This window comes from Glycine soja, chromosome 1 (genome assembly GCF_004193775.1).
Source record: "Glycine soja cultivar W05 chromosome 1, ASM419377v2, whole genome shotgun sequence".
In the NCBI taxonomy this organism is placed as follows: domain Eukaryota; kingdom Viridiplantae; phylum Streptophyta; class Magnoliopsida; order Fabales; family Fabaceae; genus Glycine; species Glycine soja.
This window is the reverse complement of record NC_041002.1, coordinates 17,753,042-17,776,267: the sequence shown is the minus strand read 5'-3', so window position 1 is coordinate 17,776,267 and position 23,226 is coordinate 17,753,042. Positions and strand designations below refer to the sequence as shown.

The 23,226-nt window shown below is 36.8% G+C and overlaps 1 non-coding gene across 1 annotated transcript; it reads right to left on the bottom strand.

The window, feature by feature from the left end:
- Positions 1-22,883: 22,883 nt before the first annotated feature.
- Positions 22,884-22,990, bottom strand: LOC114368392. The gene has a single exon (XR_003657333.1). It is a non-coding gene; the product is annotated as a small nucleolar RNA R71 (small nucleolar RNA).
- Positions 22,991-23,226: the final 236 nt, after the last annotated feature.

Genomic DNA, 23,226 nt, shown 5'->3' with positions numbered 1-23,226 from the left:
GCAAAAATTACAATAAAAAGACGAAAAATGAAAATCAACTTTTGTATGTCAGTGTGGAAAACAGAATGAAAAATATGTTCCAAGGTGTGTTTTCTCTGTCCTTTTGGATTAAGCATTTTTTAGACAATTTAAGTTCAACTTTCAAATTATTTATGATCAACTTTTATGTATAGATACAAGCTTGAAATTAAGGTCCCTAACAAGGAGGACAACCTAAACTTAGTGTTTTGGGATCATGAATGTAGTTAGTTGATAGGGAAGTCTGTGCTCGAATTGATAAACTTAATTAATGAAAGATGTATATATATATATCCCCTGATAACTATTTTACAGGTTTTAAATTTCTGCATTTGTCATATTGCATTACTCTTACATCCTATCTGTCCGTTTGTATCATTTCTGCTGATCTCTGGTATCAGAGCCTGATGGGGAAGTAGGAATACAGTCCGTAAGGGCGTATGATAGCAAAGTTTATGGATCTGACACCTTGTATAGTATGAGTCATATTTTATTTTAATTTGTAGAGCTGGTGAATTGTTGGAATCCTTTTTGGACTTCTTCTGGAAATATCTGCGGAATTGGTCCGAAGTAGTTCCACCATTGGAGGAACCAATTTGGAACATTATACACAGTGTTATTCTTGAAGTAAATTAGCCATGAATGCTTAAATTTACTATTTTGATGCCAGAACACATTGGTCTAGGCGTTAATGTAGTCCCAATAATTATATCTTGCAGGATCAAAAGGTGCAGAAATTTTTTTCGGTTGGTTTAAGTTTGAGCCATAATGTCGTGGCTGCATAACCTTTAGGATTTGGATTGTGGAATGGGTATTTAGATTTGGTACTTAAAAAAAAAAGAGTTTTTCTCAAAAATAATTCAGATCCAAAAAATTTTGTTACATATTTACTTACAGAAATATTTCTATGGAACCAAATGAGGGCGAAGATATTAGAGGATTTTATAATCATGTCAAGATTATTGCGTTCTTTTTTGTGTATTTCCTTTCGGTCTAATTCCTCTTCATCAACTTCTTCCAGAAATTCAAACTTATTAAACGATCAAGATAACCAGACCCAAGAGGTTGCCCCTAAACACAATCTCTTCGATAAGGAAGTCCGATTCGAAGATATCAATCAAAACATGGATGATTGGAACATCCCAGAAATCCCTCAGGATCAACTATATGTTCCCGAAACAATGAAAGATAAGCACAACTTTGATTATATAATCAAAACGGTAGAAAACAATATTCCTCTAGGGTAAGACATAGGGGAAGAATTCCATTTACTTTCAAAAAATTCAATTTATGAACATAGTCGAAAATATAAATATTTACACATCGGCTGTGTACAAGTAGCCATCAAGCCCTTAATAGACATGGGCATAGATGCAGCAGTGCTGATGTGTCTAAGAGATATTAGGCATAATAAATTTGAAGACTCGCTAATTGGAACAGTCGAAACCAGCCTAGGACAAGGTCCAGTATATTTTAATTGTTATCCAAACAAAACAGTGAGTCTGATGGACAGAAACATTCTCGACTCTCTGTTCTTAAGCATCCACTTTCATGGCCTTGACATGAAAGAAGGATCAATTCCCAGCAGCTTTAATCTATAGGATCCAGTACAAGGTCATGAACACTTGTGCTTCTAGAGTCCTGTTACAACCACAAAAGGGAGAAACAACCTTATTTATTACAGATATGACAAAAGCCAACATCTCTTTAAAAAGAATAATAAAATGGGATGAAGTAACTCTCCCCGAAAAATGGGTCATGGAGAAGGCCACACCGTCTGATCCCCGACCCGCTCCAATTATTGAAGACATTAAACAGGATAACTTCGGAAAGGTAGAAATAACCTTCAATAGGAGAAATTCCTTCTCATCAAGGATAGAAGCCTCTAGGTCTGAATATGAGTCAGCCAGAAGGTCTTTTTCGGTTAGAACCCGTTCAATCCCAGTAGGACTAACCAGATCTGAGTTACATAACCAGTTCCCTACTGTAAACCTCCAAGGACTAGATACCACTTCTAGCATACCAAGAACGACCTACAACCAAGATCAGGAGGACGACCAAAAGTCGATCCAATCCCCAACATACTCTTCTATGGAACCTTATGATGTTATCTGACAACTTTAGCATTGATAAGGAAACCCTTAGGAAAGATTTTTATTCTCCGGCGAATGAGCCTCAAAGGAGATGGTTTTTCCAGAATTACAAGGGTACAAACAGAAAACAAATCCAAGACAAGTTCTACGAATTTGTCGAAAGGGTCAAAGTTAATGTCCTTTTCTTTGATTGGTTCCATGCTTACACCATCAAAAAAGATATAGATTACCCATGGAAGCAAGACATCATAGGTGATCCATCAACAAACCTTATAACCAACTGGCAAGTAAGAGATGGTGAGATAATCCAATCAGAATTACCTCCCACGGCCAAATATCAACTCCCGAATATCAAAGATAGTAACAACAAACCTGTAATGGCAACCCCATTTAAAACAAAAGATATTAATTAGGAAGTAACCTCTGAAGATATTAAAAGCCTAATGGAACAGGCAAACTACACCAATAAATATTTACAAATTTTAGGAGAAACCATTAAAACTAAGGTAGTTCCTAAGCAAAAATCGGTTGAAGAAACCTCTCCAAGTATTCCCATTGAAAAACCACTGTTCAAACCTTTCAAAGTTAGTGAGAAAGCTAAGCGAAAGATTAGAGAACTTAGGAAAACTAAATCCTTAGTTGAAGGAGTAGGTGACAATCATAGTGAATTACTAAACAAGATTGGTAGTTTACTTAAGGTCATTTCGGAAACTCCCCAAACCTCGGAAAATACTTCCAAAATGGTAACAAGAAGTACCTCCAAATTAATTAATGTTATTAATGAAGATAGTGACCAAAACTCAGATAACACAACTGAGATAGGATCAGTGTCAGAAAAGAATATAAATCCAATTAATTCCAAACATTGGAAAACACCTTCCAAATTATATTATCAACGTCCAACTGCCCCTGACCTTCTATTAGAAGAAAGAGGAGAAAACAATTTCAAGAGTTTTAGTGCAAACAACATCTACGAATGGAACATAGATGCACAAACGGAGTATAATATCATGAATACACTCCAACATATGACCATGGTGGCTACGGCTTACCAAACCTCCCTCGAATGTTCAGAAGAGACCATTATAGACATCTTGGTGGCAAGATTTTCTGGACAACTGAAAGGATGGTGGGATAATTATCTCACTAATGAGGAGAAATAAAAAATTTACAGCGCAGTCAAAACGGATCTCAAAACAAAAGAAGAAACAAACCTCTAGGAAAGAAAACCAAGATCATAAACTAGCCAATAGAAGAAGATTTTCAAAAGGAAGATACTCTCAAAAACCCTCAACTAGTAAGGAAATAGAAAATCCTAAGCAAAAAATAAAATAAAAAATAGCATGCTACAATTGTGGAAAACAAGGCCACATTAGTAAGTATTGTAGATTAAAGAAAAAATTAAGAAATCTTAACCTAGAGCCCACAATCGAAGAACAAATAAACAATTTACTCATAGAAACTTCGAAGGAAGAAACAGAAATAGAAACTTCATCCTCCGTACTTTCCGACGAAAATCTAAACTTAATCCAACAATATGACCAATTATCATCAACGGATGATGATGATAAGAAAATCAATACTCTAACAAGAGAACAAGATCTCTTGTTTGAAGCAATTAATTCCATCCCCAATCCTCAGGAAAAGAAGGTTTTTCTGGAAAAACTCAAGAAGACCTTAGAAGTCAAACCTAGACAAAAAGATTTTATTACAAACAACAAGTTTGATGTAAGTAACATACTCAAGAGATTGGAAAACTCTTCAACCAAACCAACGACTATCCAGGATCTCCAAACAGAAATAAACAATCTAAAAAGAGAAGTAAAAGAACTTCGTCAACAACAAGAAATTCATCAGATCATTCTTTCTCAACTTGAGGAAGAAAGTGATTCTGAAAACACCAACAGTGAAGAAAATCAACCAGAAAATCTAGAAGACGATATGTTTATGGGATTAATCAACAAGATTAAAATCCAAAAAATTTACATAAACATAAAAATAATTCTTAATGATTTTGTTCTAGAAACAATGGCCCTATTCGACACAGGGGCTGACTCAAACTGTATTTTAGAAGGATTAATTCCTACAAAATTCTTTAAGAAAACCTCAGAGAAACTTAGTACAACAAACGACTCAAAATTAAAAATTAACTTTAAGTTATCAAATGCAATTATTGAAAACCAAGGTCTTAGGATTAACACAAACTTTCTTCTGGTAAAAAACCTTAAGAACGAAGTAATCCTAGGAACTCCCTTCATAAGAGCTTTATTTCCCATCCAAATATCTAATGAAGGAATAACTACAAGTTATTTAGGAAGGAAAATTATATTTTATTTTTCTACTAAACCAATCTCCAGAAATATAAATTTTATAGAAAATAAGATTAATCAAATTAACTTCTTAAAAGAAGAAGTATCGTTTAATAATATCCAAGTACAATTAGGAAAACCCCAAATAAAAGAGAAAATCCAATCTTTATTAAGTCATATAGAATCAACTGTTTGTTCTGAATTGCCACATGCGTTTTGGGACAGAAAGAAACATATTGTTGATCTTCCTTATGAGAAAGATTTTAGGGAAAAACAAATTCCCACAAAAGCTAGACCAATCCAAATGAATGAAGAACTCCTTCAATATTGCCCAAAAGAATGTAAAAAACCTTGCCTTGAAACAAATTTTTGCAAGATGGCAAGCAATTTTAAGCGTCTTTGATTTTAACATAGAATATATCAAGGGCTCTTCAAACTCTCTACTTGACTACCTCACTCGTGAATTTTTACAGAAAATTCCCGATGCCTCCTAAGGTGTCTAGCTCCTCCGGCAGAGGAGGAAGATCCAGTACCAAAGGAAAAGATGTTATGTTGGCTCTACCAGAGCCAATAACCAAGAAGGCAACTACATCATCTTCTGGGTCACCTACTCAGACTGGGTCATCAACCCAGAAAGGAAAGCTTGAAAGGTCATTGACCCAGATAAAACCTGAGTCATCAACTCAGGAATCCCCAAAACCAACAACAACAAAACAGACTGTGGCTGACTATGCCTGGTCAATACAAACTCTCCTGGCCTTAGAAGACATAGGCCTCACCAGAGTACCAAAATTGGCCAAAAAGACCTGGGCAGAAATGGCCTCAGAATTAGATGATGATTCTGAAACAGACCTACAAAAACAAATCCAAAAGGCCAAACAGACTAAAACTGTCTGTAACCAAAAACCAAGCCAACCGTTGACTCAACAAGAATCAACACCACAACCCAGCAATAGCTATATTTCAAAAAACAAATTCTTCAATGTTTTACAAATGGAACCAGAATACTGGGACAAGAATCCTTTCAAGGCAACCGCCAAAGTATTCCCCCCAGGATTCCATTATAGGCCAACAGCCACAAATAAAACCAGAAAATTCTACGAATTCATTCTAATAGATACAAACTTAGTATCTATTAAACACTTCAAAGACCCCAAAGATCCAAATCTAAATACCCATTCCACAATCCAAATCCTAAAGGTTATGTAGCCACGACATTATGGCTCAAACTTAAACCAACCCAAAAAATTTCTGCACCTTTTGATCCTGCAAGATATAATTATTGGGACTACATTGATGCCTGGACCAATGTGTTCTGGCATCAAAATAGTAAATTTAAGCATTCATGGCTAATTTACTTCAAGAATAACACTGTGTATAATTTTCCAAATTGGTTCCTCCAATGGTGGAACTACTTCGGACCAACTCCGCAGATATTTCCAGAAGAAGTCCAACAAGGATTCCAACAATTCACCAAGCTCTTCAATAGCAAGGAATCAAGAATTCCGGCAGATTTAAAGTACTTTTCCAGTTGTGCCTTGTCATGGATTTTTTCATGGCAATATAGATATGGAAAAGCCGAAAACAGCAAACAATATCCACCATTGCAGAGACATGCCTTTGTAAAGTGGTGGTCACAATTCGATACCTCAAAGGATGCTCCAGAACAAGTCAAGAACTGGTTTCAGAGCAACCCTGAGTTTCTCTAGCCTGCTAATCTAGAGACATCTCTGTTTCTGAATCAAAAGTCTCAACTTGCAGCATTCTTAGCAAGCTCAAAATCTAAAGAGAGTCTTGCTCAGAATCTTAAGGAAGTTCTCCAACTACTTCAACAGGAAGAAGAAGAAGAACCCCCCAAGAAGGAGGCCGAATCATCTGAGAATAATGATGACTAGGAAGATGATCCATTCTACCAGAATGAGGATGACTGTTTTGGTATATCGTTAGACAATGATTAGTTAGTTGTAGTAATCATGAATTATTGTAACTAATTATTCGGTTCCCGATAATAATGTAATTTGAAAAAGTTTTTGTAACAGTTCCGGTAAACATTACCGATACTGTTGAAACAGTAAAATATTGGGTCTATTTAAAGGAGTCCTCGTTCCCTTTGTGACGCACCCTTTCAGATAGTCTCAAAATCAGGTCTTAGAGAGAGAAGCTCTGCCTAGGGAAAACCTCTTTGTAAGCTTTTCTTTCGATTTCAATAAATTCAAAGTTTTATTTTTCACATCTCCCTTCTCCCTTCACCGATCCTGTGCGGCTCTGCCGCCGCTTCGGTTTCTTTGTTTTCAAAAACCTGGGTTTGTAAGCCGGATTTCGGTGTGCCCTTGATAACTGTTTTACAAATTTTAAATTTCTGCATTTGTCATATTGCATTACTCTTACTTCCTATCTGTTCGTTTGTATCCTTTCTGCTGATCTCTGGTATCAGAGCCTGATGGGGAAGTAGGAATGCAGTCCGTAAGGGCGTATGATAGCAAAGTTTATGGATCTGACACCTTGTATAGTATGAGTCATATTTTATTTTAATTTGTACAGTAGATGTTTAAACAGTACTTCCTGGAAGTACTGCAGTCTAATATTTTAGTTGAATGGTACTGTAGCAGTAAGACCCGTGGTGGATAAAGGGCAGTAAGGCTAAGGTGTATTGTTTAACCAAAATATCATGACATAATATACTAGTGGCTATAGGATTCCTGTTCAAACTATTTTTCAAAAAAAAAAAAGAGTTTTTCTTAAAAATAATTCAGATCCAAAAAATTTTGTTACATATTTACTTATGGAAATATTTCTATGGAACCAAATGAGGACGAAGATATTAGAGGATTTTATAATCATGTCAAGATTATTGCGTTCTTTTTTGCGTATTTCCTTTCGTTCTAATTCCTCTTCATCAACTTCTTCCAGAAATTCAAACTTATTAAACGATCAAGATAACCAGACCCAAGAGGTCGCCCCTAAACACAATCTCTTCGATGAAGAAGTCTGATTCGAAGATATCAATCAAAACATGGATGACTGGAACATCCCAGAAATCCCTCAGGATCAACTATATGTTCCTGAAACAATGAAAGATAAGCACAACTTTGATTATATAATCAAAACGGTAGAAAACAATATTCCTCTAGGGCAAGACATAGGGGAAGAATTCCATTTACTTTCAAAAATTTCAATTTATGAACATAGTCGAAAATATAAATATTTACACATCGGCTGTGTACAAGTAGCCATCAAGCCCTTAATAGACATGGGCATAGATGCAGTAGTGCTGATGTGTCTAAGAGATATTAGGCATAATAAATTTGAAGACTCCCTAATTGGAACAGTCGAAACCAGCCTAGGACAAGGTCCAGTATATTTTAATTGTTATCCAAACAAAACAGTGAGTCTGATGGATAGAAACATAATCGACTCTCTGTTCTCAAACATCCACTTTCATGGCCTTGACATGAAAGAAGGATCAATCCCAACAGCTTTAATCTATAGGATCCAGTACAAGGTCATGAACACTTGTGCTTCTAGAGTCCTGTTACAACCACAAAAGGGAGAAACAACCTTATTTATTACAGATATGACAAAAGCCAACGTCTCTTTAAAAAGAATAATAAAATGGGATGAAGTAACTCTCCCTGAAAAATGAGTCATGGAGAAGGCCACATCGTCTGATCCCCGACCCGCTCCAATTATTGAAGACATTAATGTGGAAGTAACAACAATAAATCCCCGAATATCAAAGATAGTAGTGGCTAAGGTGTATTGTTTAACCAAAATATCAAGACATAATATACTAGTGGCTATAGGATTCCTGTTCAAACTATTTTTCAAAAAAAAAAAAAGAGTTTTTCTTAAAAATAATTCAGATCCAAAAAATTTTGTTACATATTTACTTATGGAAATATTTCTATGGAACCAAATGAGGACGAAGATATTAGAGGATTTTATAATCATGTCAAGATTATTGCGTTCTTTTTTGCGTATTTCCTTTCGTTCTAATTCCTCTTCATCAACTTCTTCCAGAAATTCAAACTTATTAAACGATCAAGATAACCAGACCCAAGAGGTCGCCCCTAAACACAATCTCTTCGATGAAGAAGTCTGATTCGAAGATATCAATCAAAACATGGATGACTGGAACATCCCAGAAATCCCTCAGGATCAACTATATGTTCCTGAAACAATGAAAGATAAGCACAACTTTGATTATATAATCAAAACGGTAGAAAACAATATTCCTCTAGGGCAAGATATAGGGGAAGAATTCCATTTACTTTCAAAAATTTCAATTTATGAACATAGTCGAAAATATAAATATTTACACATCGGCTGTGTACAAGTAGCCATCAAGCCCTTAATAGACATGGGCATAGATGCAGTAGTGCTGATGTGTCTAAGAGATATTAGGCATAATAAATTTGAAGACTCCCTAATTGGAACAGTCGAAACCAGCCTAGGACAAGGTCCAGTATATTTTAATTGTTATCCAAACAAAACAGTGAGTCTGATGGATAGAAACATAATCGACTCTCTGTTCTCAAACATCCACTTTCATGGCCTTGACATGAAAGAAGGATCAATCCCAACAGCTTTAATCTATAGGATCCAGTACAAGGTCATGAACACTTGTGCTTCTAGAGTCCTGTTACAACCACAAAAGGGAGAAACAACCTTATTTATTACAGATATGACAAAAGCCAACGTCTCTTTAAAAAGAATAATAAAATGGGATGAAGTAACTCTCCCTGAAAAATGAGTCATGGAGAAGGCCACATCGTCTGATCCCCGACCCGCTCCAATTATTGAAGACATTAATGTGGAAGTAACAACAATAAATCCCCGAATATCAAAGATAGTAGTGGCTAAGGTGTATTGTTTAACCAAAATATCAAGACATAATATACTAGTGGCTATAGGATTCCTGTTCAAACTATTTTTCAAAAAAAAAAAAAGAGTTTTTCTTAAAAATAATTCAGATCCAAAAAATTTTGTTACATATTTACTTATGGAAATATTTCTATGGAACCAAATGAGGACGAAGATATTAGAGGATTTTATAATCATGTCAAGATTATTGCGTTCTTTTTTGCGTATTTCCTTTCGTTCTAATTCCTCTTCATCAACTTCTTCCAGAAATTCAAACTTATTAAACGATCAAGATAACCAGACCCAAGAGGTCGCCCCTAAACACAATCTCTTCGATGAAGAAGTCTGATTCGAAGATATCAATCAAAACATGGATGACTGGAACATCCCAGAAATCCCTCAGGATCAACTATATGTTCCTGAAACAATGAAAGATAAGCACAACTTTGATTATATAATCAAAACGGTAGAAAACAATATTCCTCTAGGGCAAGACATAGGGGAAGAATTCCATTTACTTTCAAAAATTTCAATTTATGAACATAGTCGAAAATATAAATATTTACACATCGGCTGTGTACAAGTAGCCATCAAGCCCTTAATAGACATGGGCATAGATGCAGTAGTGCTGATGTGTCTAAGAGATATTAGGCATAATAAATTTGAAGACTCCCTAATTGGAACAGTCGAAACCAGCCTAGGACAAGGTCCAGTATATTTTAATTGTTATCCAAACAAAACAGTGAGTCTGATGGATAGAAACATAATCGACTCTCTGTTCTCAAACATCCACTTTCATGGCCTTGACATGAAAGAAGGATCAATCCCAACAGCTTTAATCTATAGGATCCAGTACAAGGTCATGAACACTTGTGCTTCTAGAGTCCTGTTACAACCACAAAAGGGAGAAACAACCTTATTTATTATAGATATGACAAAAGCCAACGTCTCTTTAAAAAGAATAATAAAATGGGATGAAGTAACTCTCCCTGAAAAATGAGTCATGGAGAAGGCCACATCGTCTGATCCCCGACCCGCTCCAATTATTGAAGACATTAATGTGGAAGTAACAACAATAAATCCCCGAATATCAAAGATAGTAGTGGCTAAGGTGTATTGTTTAACCAAAATATCAAGACATAATATACTAGTGGCTATAGGATTCCTGTTCAAACTATTTTTCAAAAAAAAAAAAAGAGTTTTTCTTAAAAATAATTCAGATCCAAAAAATTTTGTTACATATTTACTTATGGAAATATTTCTATGGAACCAAATGAGGACGAAGATATTAGAGGATTTTATAATCATGTCAAGATTATTGCGTTCTTTTTTGCGTATTTCCTTTCGTTCTAATTCCTCTTCATCAACTTCTTCCAGAAATTCAAACTTATTAAACGATCAAGATAACCAGACCCAAGAGGTCGCCCCTAAACACAATCTCTTCGATGAAGAAGTCTGATTCGAAGATATCAATCAAAACATGGATGACTGGAACATCCCAGAAATCCCTCAGGATCAACTATATGTTCCTGAAACAATGAAAGATAAGCACAACTTTGATTATATAATCAAAACGGTAGAAAACAATATTCCTCTAGGGCAAGACATAGGGGAAGAATTCCATTTACTTTCAAAAATTTCAATTTATGAACATAGTCGAAAATATAAATATTTACACATCGGCTGTGTACAAGTAGCCATCAAGCCCTTAATAGACATGGGCATAGATGCAGTAGTGCTGATGTGTCTAAGAGATATTAGGCATAATAAATTTGAAGACTCCCTAATTGGAACAGTCGAAACCAGCCTAGGACAAGGTCCAGTATATTTTAATTGTTATCCAAACAAAACAGTGAGTCTGATGGATAGAAACATAATCGACTCTCTGTTCTCAAACATCCACTTTCATGGCCTTGACATGAAAGAAGGATCAATCCCAACAGCTTTAATCTATAGGATCCAGTACAAGGTCATGAACACTTGTGCTTCTAGAGTCCTGTTACAACCACAAAAGGGAGAAACAACCTTATTTATTACAGATATGACAAAAGCCAACGTCTCTTTAAAAAGAATAATAAAATGGGATGAAGTAACTCTCCCTGAAAAATGAGTCATGGAGAAGGCCACATCGTCTGATCCCCGACCCGCTCCAATTATTGAAGACATTAATGTGGAAGTAACAACAATAAATCCCCGAATATCAAAGATAGTAACAACAAACCTGTAATGGCAACCCCATTTAAAACAAAAGATATCAATGAGGAAGTAACCTCTGAAGATATTAAAAGCCTAATGGAACAACCCCATTTATTGGTGTAGTTTGCCTGTTCCATTAGGCTTTTAATATCTTCAAAGGTTACTTCATCATTAATATCTTTTGTTTTGAATGGGGTTGCCATTACAGGTTTGTTGTTACTATCTTTGATATTCGGGAGTTGATATTTGGCTGTGGGAGGTAATTCCTATTGGACTATCTCACCATCTCTTACTTGCCAGTTGGTTATAACGTTTATTGATGGATCACCTATGATGTCTTGCTTCCATGGGTAATCTATATCTTTTTTGATGGTGTAAGCATGGAACCAATCAAAGAAAAGGACATTAACTTTGACCCTTTCGACAAATTCGTAGAACTTGTCTTGGATTTGTTTTCTGTTTGTACCCTTGTAATTCTGGAAAAACCATTTCCTTTGAGGCTCATTCGCCGGAGAATAAAAATCTTTCCTAAGGGTTTCCTTATCAATGCTAAAGTTGTCAGATAACATCATAAGGTTCCATAGAAGAGTATGTTGGGGATTGGATCGACTTTTGGTCGTCCTCCTGATCTTGGTTGTAGGTCGTTCTTGGTATGCTAGAAGTGGTATCTAGTCCTTGGAGGTTTACAGTAGGGAACTGGTTATGTAACTCAGATCTGGTTAGTCCTACTGGGATTGAACGGGTTCTAACCGAAAAAGACCTTCTCGTTGACTCATATTCAGACCTAGAGGCTTCTATCCTTGATAAGAAGGAATTTCTCCTATTGAAGGTTATTTCTACCTTTCCGGAGTTATCCTGTTTAATGTCTTCAATAATTGGAGCGGGTCGGGGATCAGACGGTGTGGCCTTCTCCATGACCCATTTTTCGGGGAGAGTTACTTCATCCCATTTTATTATTCTTTTTAAAGAGACATTGGCTTTTGTCATATCTGTAATAAATAAGGTTGTTTCTCCCTTTTGTGGTTGTAACAGGACTCTAGAAGCACAAGTGTTCATGACCTTGTACTGGATCCTATAGATTAAAGCTGCTGGGATTGATCCTTCATTCATGTCAAGGCCATGAAAGTGGATGTTTAAGAACAGAGAGTCGAGAATGTTTCTGTCCATCAGACTCACTGTTTTGTTTGGATAACAATTAAAATATACTGGACCTTGTCCTAGGCTGGTTTCGACTTGTCCTCATCGAAGAGATTGTGTTTAGGGGCGACCTCTTGGGTCTGGTTATCTTGATCATTTAATAAGTTTGAATTTCTGGAAGAAGTTGATGAAGAGGAATTAGACTGAAAGGAAATACGCAAAAAAGAACGCAGTAATCTTGACATGATTATAAAATCCTCTAATATCTTCGCCGTCATTTGGTTCCATAGAAATATTTCCGTAAGTAAATATGTAACAAAAATTTTTGTATCTGAATTATTTTTAAGAAAAACTCTTTTTTTTTTTTAAAAGAAAAAATAGTTTGAACGGCAATCCTATAGCCACCAGTATATTATGTTTTGATATTTTGGTTAAACAGTACACCTTAGCCTTATTGCCCTTTATCCACCACGGGTCTTACTGCTACAGTACCATTCAACTAAAATATTAGACTGCTGTACTTCCAGGAAGTACTGTTCAAACATCTACTGTACAAATTAAAATAAAATATGACTCATACTATACAAGGTGTCAGATCCATAAACTTTGCTATCATACGCCCTTACGGACTGTATTCCTACTTCCCCATCAGGCTCTGATACCAGAGCCGAATAGTCTGTTTTTGTCCATTTGTGAATAATAAAGGATACAAACGGACATTACTCTTACTTCCTATCATACGCCCTTACGGACTGTATTCCTCGAAAAATACTTCCAAAATAGTATTTGAAAAATGCAGAAATAAGATATATATATATATATATATATATATATATATGTATATATATATTCGTTAATTTACCTTACAATTTATTAAAAATTTATAATTAACTTTCATTTCTTAGTTAGGAAGGTGAAGATGACCCAAAAGTATACCCACTCCAACTTGATGATATGTTGGGAAGCACTTTAGCTATTAGAATCAAGATTTACAAAGGGCTGCAAGACTTTAGCTGTCAATAGGATTTCTACTGATAAAGATTTGATCAAACATATAAAAGAAAAGTTGGGAATCAATGAGGTATATTAACAATACATTATAGAGCTGAATCTAAATTTCTCAGGGTATGTTAGTAATACGTCTTTTCTTTATAGGGTTCATATCAAAATGCCAAGGCAAAATCTGTTATAAATCAACTTTGCCTATGTGACACTGTAAGAATAAATGAATTTATATTTCCCTCGTATCTTGACTTTATTTTGTTGTGAACTTATTCATTTGTTTGCATTGTAGCAGTCTTTGCCACAAACAACAGACTATGGTCCAGAATTGGTAACCACTCTTACTCTAGCCAAGAGGCTCTCCTTTGAAATGTAGTGTGATGAGTTTTTCTCTCAAGCCACACCTGCACAACTATCATAAACAAAAATGAAAAAGCACATCAAAATGGAATGAAAATTGTATTTCAATTGTTAGCTAATGGGAACTTTGAACTTGACTTTTTGTATATTTTGCATTATCTACCAAAAGATGCACATTGTTATTTTAAGTTATTCAGAATCAGAACACCTGCACTTTTTTGTGAGCTGATACATCATCTAAATTGCCATTACCATGAACATGTTGTTTCTTAAAGAATGCTTCGACAAAAAGTTATATATCAATGTGTCGCAACATTCCCTTTTGCGGGCGAGCGAGGCGAGGCTCACGGGTGCGCTTTCCAAAGGAGGAATGATGCGCGGAGTCGCCACCAACGTTTATTTGTGGAAAACGTCAGAAAAACCGAAGGAAACCGGTCAAAAATGAAAATTCTAAGTTTGGGAGTTGTATTTACGTTCGAGGAAGGTATTAGCACCTCTTACGTTTGTCTCGAAGGACAACAGCCTATTTTTTAGAATTGTGGGAATTGTGTTATCTTAACTTTTATTTTCTTTTTATTTTTGAGGTCGACAAAAGCGGGACTCTTGCTCCTACGTACCCTCCATCGAAGAGGAAATCAGACCTACGTAGTTATTTCTTAAGGGTGAATCAAGTGATTCTTTTTACTTTAAAAAGTGATCATTTTAAGGCGTTGGACCTTAAAAATGATCCATTTACATGATAAGGAAAACTGAAATGATAAACTTTCAAACCCCATTTAGTGACCTTTTTTGTGGACGAGTTTGACTAAGCGAGTTGATTTTAGCTTTAGTTTCACTTTAGTTATTAGTCAATTCGATTAAGAATGAGAAATCCCAAAGAGAAAAACGTCCGATTGATTTTTTCGCTTTATTTTACTAAAAGGTATTTTTTGATTATTATATTATTATTTTACCTCTTTTTTTATTTCCGACGTGGTTACGGCACGACTGAACGGTCGGAATTCTTTTTAACAGAAATTAATGGATATTACAAATCAAATGATCGGTGGAAATTTATTTTATTTTTTTATTAGGCGAGAAATGGCTTAAATAAATGACTGAAGCACGTCAAAAGGAGGTACGGAAAGTAAATGAAAACAAGAATAAAAATACATGAAACAAAATGTGGACCACCACGGGTACATAGAATGAATTGAAAAGCTTGGTTTGGGGTACTTACCAGTTGAAGACCGAAGAAAATGAAGAACGAACAATGAATGTCGAAGAATGGTTGAAAATCTTCGCGTAATTACTCACGGAAACGTTACGGAAGCACCTCGGCTTGAATTTTCTTCACGGAAACAATTTTCCTCAGCAATTTCGAGAGAATAAGAAGTGTCAAGAAGGCTGAACCCCTTTCCTCTTCACTCCTTCCCCTATTTATAGAAAAATAGGGGAGGAGCTTGCCACCCAGCTCGCCCAGGCGAGCAAGGTTGCTTCCTCCAGAAGCAACCGCCTTCTGGAGGAAGAAACTGGAAGGCCCAAGTGGGCTTGATTGTTATTTGTAGCCCCCCTTTTACTAAATGCACCCCCTTTACCTTTTTTGGTAATTCTTTTTCCGTAACGTTACGAAACTTTACGAATTTCATAACGATACTTATTTTCCTTCCGCAAGGTTATGAATCCTTACGGATTATGTTTTTACTCTTTTTTAGCTTTCGAAGAAGTTACGGAAACTCACGGATTGCCCAAAAACACCTCTTTTCGATTTTCGCCACATTACGAAATTTCACGGATCGTGTAAGCCTGCTTCCTTTTGATTTCCGACACGTCTCGGGACTTCACATATTGTGCAACAAAGGATGCCAAGTATCTCAAAGCGGCCAACCAAAGGTTGCATGTTATCAAGTAATAATCCCCGGACGGAATTAGGGTATGACAGTTGCCCCTCTTTACTTACCTTTTATCAAAGATAAGAGGAAAGCAAAGATAAGACACTGATTTCGTCCGTCTTGCCCTTTCCGTGATTAGTCCATGACAACTCTCGTCTCTCCTTCTTCTTTCTTTGCACAACACAAAACAAACACAAACAACAAAGAACACCGATAACATAATATACACATGTTTGGCGAAGGAACCGATCGGGAAAATAACAAAAAGCCATATTTCCCAGTCACCAGAGGCTCCGCGCTTGATAACGGAGGACAAATGAACAGCGCTAGGCAATGAATTCATGGGTCTCCGAATAAGATTGGAGAATGGAGAATTGGCGAACAGCACTAGGCAATCAATTCACGGGGCTCCAGACTCGATGGTGGAGGACACATGAACAGCGCTAGGCAATGAATTCGTGGGGCTCTGAATAAAAGTGGAAAATGGAGAATTAGCGAACAGCGCTAGGCAATCAATTTGTGGGGCTCCAGACTCGAAGGTGGAGGACACATGAACAGCGCTAGGCAATGAATTCATGGGGCTCCGAATAAAAGTGGAGAATGGAGAATTGGCGAACAGCGCTAGGCAATCAATTCGCGGGGCTCCAGACTCGTTGGTGGAGGATGCATGAACAACGCTAGGTAATGAATTCATGGGGCTCCGAATAAAAGTGGAGAATGGAGAATTGGCGACAAGCGCTAGGCAATCAATTCGCTGGGCTCCAGACTCGTAGGTGGAGGACACATGAACAGCGCTAGGCAATGAATTCATGGGGCTCCGAATAAAAGTGTAGAATGGAGAATTGGTGAACAGCGCTAGGCAATCGATTCTCGGGGCTCCAGACTCGAAGGTGGAGGACACATGAACAATGCTAGGCAATGAGTTCATGGGGCTCCGAATAAAAGTGGAGAATGGAGAATTGGCGAACAACGCTAGGCAATCAATTCGTGGGGCTCCAGACTCATTGGTGGAGGATGCATGAACAGTGCTAGGCAATGAATTCATGGGGCTCCGAATAAAAGTGGAGAATGGAGAATTGGCGAACAGCGCTAGGCAATCAATTCGCAGGGCTCCAGACTCGTTGGTGGATGATGCATGAACAGCGCTAGGCAATGAATTCATGGGGCTCAGACCTACGTAGTTCTTGATAACTGTGAGACTAAAAATAGTCTCGGTGTTTTCCTCACTAAAATGCAAACATGCTTTAGTAAAGAGACAAAACTTCCAACTGATCAGAGCAATATAGTCTCGGTGTTTTCCTCACTAAAATGCAAACATGCTTTAGTAAAGAGACAAAACTTCCAACTGATCAGAGCAATATATGCTCCTTTTTTTTATGAAAAATGATGTGTCTATCGGGGAAAGAGAGTATGCTAATGAAATTTTCTCATAACCATAAATGAGATTTTGGATGTTAGCATTTCGTTTCTAAACGACTATTTGTAGGAAACACTGGGTCCAACAAAGATAGGAGAAAATCACTCAAAGTGTATCAATCTCACCCGTGTAAGTGTTTTATCCTAATTCCGAACCATAGATATGTCATGACTTGATTTTGCAAATCATTTCCTATCAAATCAAAGATTACATGTGTGATCATGGATCAATAGGACTTATTTTGGGATTGGTTTTTAGGTGGGGAATTTGGCTTTGAGTGTTTTTGCCTTTTCCTTTTCTGTTTTTGTTTAGTGCGTGGCGAGAAAGTCGCTAGCGCACAGGATTTTGTCGTCAATCAAAGGGAGAGGACCACTTTAGGTCGTGGTTTCCTTTTTCTTGTTTACTTGGTGACAATTCTGTACTGTTCAGATAATGTCTGGTCCAAAGACCTTTCTGGATGTTTCTTCTGTTTTCTTTCGATCCTTGATCGGGAATTTTCTTTCCTTTTTTTTGCTTTCTCCCACTCTTTGATTGGGAATTTTTCTTTTTTTTTTCCTTTTTTTTTGTTTTCCGAGGGCAAGGATTGACATTCTCACCCTGGGTCAAAGTTTATGATAAGTTGGGATTTTGGCTCAAGGCTTGTAGAACGGCTGGTCATGATATATGTCAGGGTTTGGCCAGCGGTTCGAGGATAAAGGGGATGTCCTACATTATTTCCATGATACCCATGCAACAATGATGATTAGGAAATTTTATGCAAAACTGGTCATTGATCGAGGCTGTACTCGAATCAAATAAACATGAAAATGCAGTAACTAGGAAGTGATCCTAGGTCGTTTCCCAACGAGCAGTGACAAGCCAAATGTTCATAATATACTTGCAGTAACAGTAACGATGGGGGGGGGGGGGTTTGGTTGTTTGGTAATTAAAGAGCAGACAAATAAAATGGAATACGAAACTACTAATATTAAAAACGGGTTGTTTCCTCTGATTCAGAAGCCACTCTCTTATCCTGGGTTATGGAGAATTCGTCCCTAACAGTCAACCACTTAATCCAACCCTATTTCAATTTACTAAGCGAAAATCAACTTAGGGTTTTCAATACGTGATTAGGCACCACATACACCAGTTAGCCCTTCATCCATTAAGCATGAACGCAAGTTAGGCTCAGAGGCAATTCATCGAACACGAAGCGTGCACTGATTAATATTCACGAAATTGGGATAACTGGTGAAGGGAAAACTGCCAGGAAACCACATTACAAACGAAACCTCAAAGAGAGTTGGGCTTCGTCCTCAAAAGGAAACAACACCAGAAAATCTAGCCTTCCATGGATTCAAACAGAAAACGCAAATGAAACATGAAGCAGAAACGTAAATGAACAAGAACATAAATGAACAGAAACGTAAATGAAAGTAGAAGAAGAAGCAAGAATGAACTCGTAATTAGAAGCAGAAAACGGAAATTTGCATTAAGAACGAAAACTGTAACAAGGGCACAGAAAAACGTGAAAACCTAAAACCAAAGCTCTGAATAATGAAAATAGCATAGCAGAATAGAATCCCCTGCACGAATCCCAAGGCAGCTATTTAAAAAGAGTCACTCAGAGTCACTGGGCCCTATTACAATACTCTGGCCCAAAACGAAATAAACACTGAACAACATAAAATAAAATTGCGAAATTTCCTAATTAGAAATTAACTAAGGTAAGCGCTGCTTTATTTGCCCTCTTCAAGTCCACAACCAAAATCCGGATTAAGCCCAATGTTTCATTAATTCCTGAAATTAGATTAAAAACATCAAATTAGCTAAATGAGCCCAAATAATAAAACTGCCTAATTAATTGACAATTAAGACCAATCAATAATTAAAATGGTGCAAAAAGGGTTTAGAAAATAGAAGAAAATGATGGCACATCGAAACCCCCCATACTTAGCCTTTTGCACTCCTGGGCAAAATGAAACAAAGAACAAAATCCAAGGATATGAAAGGGAGACAAACAAAAACATTCACATATTTCTCAATGAACATCAAGGAATGAAAGGAATGGGTAACATCTAACATAAGGAGATCCAACAAGTCAAGACATTCATGAAAATCATCCAAGCAACCCAATCATGGCAAAATAGTTAATCAGCTCAAGAATGAAAAGTGATAAAGCCTCACAAGATATACACTCTATCTCTCAAGTGTCTAGGCTACTATTTACCCTCAAAGCACCCATGAAAGCAAACACCACATAAACTTGGCAAGATTCTAAAATTGACAATCAACCCATAAACACAAGCACATGAGGATCAAAAGGTCTTTTAAGGTTGTAACGGGGCCAAGGACAAGGTATGGAGAAATATGGAATAAGTGGCTAAATCCCAAAGGAATAGAGGAGCAAAGGGGAATAAGTGCATATTAAGAAAAAAATAAAAAGAAGTAAAGATAAAAATTAAACATGAAGAGTAGAACCAAGAGTTTCATCATTCTTGTGCCATTTAAGATCTTATTCACTCAACTTTATTGCTTTTCTTTTTCTTTTTTCGAATTTTTTTTTTTTTTTTTTTTTTTTTTTTTTTTTTTTTTTTTACTCTTTGGCCTTTGAGAAACAACATTTCATTCAGCATGTCCAACATTTAACCAATATACAATGTACATCAAGTATGGCCCAAAATACATCATGAAGCATAGCCAACAAAACAAGTTATCAAATGAAACAAAAACCCCCCACACTTATTCCCAAAACAATTCCAAAGCTCCAAAATTCCTTAAGGATATGGTAATATCATGGTTTTTCACTTAAGGCTTGTAGTGAGCTTCAAAACAAGGAAAGGGAAACAAGGCTCAAAAGGGCTATCAAAGGAATTAATTCAAGGTAAGTCCATTTGGCTAGAAGCTTATAAGAACAAAATTGCCTTAATCATTTCCAAATATGCATGTGAATTAGGACGCATCAACAAGAATCAAGCCAAGGCTATTGTGCAAGCAATCAATGGGGCAAAACACACCAAATGATTATAATGATGGATGGCTCAAATTCTCACAAAGGTAAAATCATCACTTTCAAATTGAGCTTTCAAAACTATCATGACATGTAGAGAAGAATCAAGGATTTCAAGTCACAAAATGTCAAGAACTTTTATTTTCAAAACAATTACCCATTTCTTGAACATATCCTATAATTCAAAGAAAAACATGCAAAGTCGTACGTTGATGTGCCATCATTGTCTTCTATTTTCTAAACCCTTGTTGCACCATTTTAATTATTGATTGGTCTTAATTGTCAATTAATTAGGCAGTTTTATAATTTGGGCTCATTTAGCTAATTTGATGTTTTTAATCTAATTTCAGGAATTAATGAAACATTGGGCTTAATCCGGATTTTGGTTGTGGACTTGAAGAGGGCAAATAAAGCAGCGCTTACCTTAGTTAATTTCTAATTAGGAAATTTCGCAATTTTATTTTATGTTGTTTAGTGTTTATTTCGTTTTGGGCCAGAGTATTGTAATAGGGCCCAGTGACTTTGAGTGACTCTTTTTAAATAGCTGCCTTGGGATTCGTGCAGGGCATTCTATTCTGTTATGCTATTCATTATTCAGAGCTTTGTTAGGGTTTTTCGTTTTTCTGTTTTGCTGCTTCTGAGTTCGTAATGCAATTTTACGTTTTCTGCTTCTAATTACAATTTCGTTCTTGCTTCTTCTTTTACTCTCATTTACGTTTCTGTTCCATTTTACATTTCTGTTCGCTTACATTTCTGTTCATTTACGTTTCCGTTCAATGACGTTTCTGCTTCATGTTTCAATTGCGTTTTCTGTTTGAATCCATGGAAGGCTAGATTTTCTGGTGTTGTTTCCTTTTGAGGACGAAGCCCAACTCTCTTTGAGGTTTCGCTTGTAATGTGGTTTCCTGGCAGTTTTCCCTTCACCAGTTATCCCAATTTCGTGAATATTAATCAGTGCACGCTTCGTGTTCGATTAATTGCCTCTGAGCCTAACTTGCGTTCATGCTTAATGGACGAAGGGCTAACTGGTGTATGTGGTGCCTAATCACGTATTGAAAACCCTAAGTTGATTTTCGCTTAGTAAATTGAAATAGGGTTGGATTAAGTGGTTGACTGTTAGGGACGAATTCTCCATAACCCAGGATAAGAGAGTGGCTTCTGAATTAGAGGAAACAACCCGTTTTTAATATTAGTAGTTTCGTATTCCATTTTATTTGTTCTGCTCTTTAATTACCAAACAACCAAACCCCCCCCCCCCCATCGTTACTGTTACTGCCAGCATATTATGAACATTTGGCTTGTCACTGCTCGTTGGGAAACGACCTAGGATCACTTCCTAGTTACTGCATTTTCATGTTTATTTGATTCGGGTACGGCCTCGATCAAATTTGGCGCCGTTGCCGGGGAGCAGTGTCCAAAGGTTCATAATAGCTAGCTAGTGTTGTGTGTTTAATCCTTTCGTGTTTTAATTGTTAGTATGTGTGTTAGTGTTGATTAGTGTCTTGGTGTTTTGTTTAATGTGTGTTCTGTTTCAGTTTTACCATTAAGCGTTTCCCCTGTTTCAGTCTTGGGTGTTTTGCTGTGAAGATTGTGCTTGAAAACAGAGTAGTAGTAGAAATCAGCTTGCGGCAAAAACAGAGTAGTAGTAGAAATCAGCTAGAGACGGATTTTAGCGACCACCCATGCTGAATTATTTGAGATTTTTTGTTTTAGTAGCTAGGGTTGTTATTTTTGGCTGAATTTTTTTGTGGTAACTTCTTTTAATCCATATTTTGTGGGAAAAATAGCTAGAGCCTTTAGTTTGGTCAGATTTGAAAGTTCCAAAAAACTAGCAAATTTTGTGTTTGTCAAAACTTCAAATGGCCATAACTTTTGCTCCGGTTATCAGAATCGCAATTATTATACATTCAGCATGCTCACAAAATTTCAAGTCATTTGGATATCATTTGAGGGTAGCTGTAGTTCAAACCTACACCTTTATTTACATGACAAGGCAACTAGTTGTGTGCATGCTGAATGTAGTGTATGACTAGAGGCAATCCATCTTACTTACAACCCTTTGATCCTGAGATAGATAGGACATTTCATAGATTAGTTAGGCATCATTTTATACCTTTTGATCATTCTGAGCATTCCATAACTGGTGAATCTGTGCATTCTGTTATTGGTGATTTTGAACATCCTGATCTTGAGCATTATAATTTTGAGCATTTTGATTCTGAGCATTCTGATTTTGCACATTCTCAGAACATGGCACAACCTCCACCTCGTGAGAGGACTCTAAGGGAAATGGCTGCACCTGATTTCACCTATGAAAGCTTGTGCATCCAATACCCTGATGAGGATGTCCCATATGTTCTTAAAACTGGACTGATTCATTTGCTTCCAAAGTTTCATGGCCTTGCAGGTGAAGACCCGCACAAACATTTGAAAGAATTTCACATTGTCTGCTCCACCGTGAAACCCCCAGATGTCCAAGAGGATCACATATTTCTGAAGGCTTTTCCTCACTCATTAGAGGGAGTGGCAAAGGACTGGCTGTATTACCTTGCTCCAAGGTCCATCACGAGCTGGGATGACCTTAAGAGAGTATTCTTAGAAAACATTTTCCCTGCTTCCAGGACCACAGCCATCAGGAAGGATATCTCAGGTATTAGACAACTCAGTGGAGAGAGCCTGTATGAGTACTGGGAGAGATTTAAGAAACTATGTGCCAGTTGCCCCCACCATCAGATTTCAGAACAGCTTCTTCTCCAATACTTTTATGAAGGACTCAGTAATATGGAGAGAAGTATGATAGATGCTGCCAGTGGTGGAGCCCTTGGAGACATGACTCCTACTGAAGCCAGAAATTTAATTGAGAAGATGGCCTCCAACTCCCAACAGTTTAGTGCCAGAAATGATGCCATAGTCATTAGAGGAGTGCATGAGGTAGCTACAAACCCATCTGCATCATCTGAAACTAAGAAGC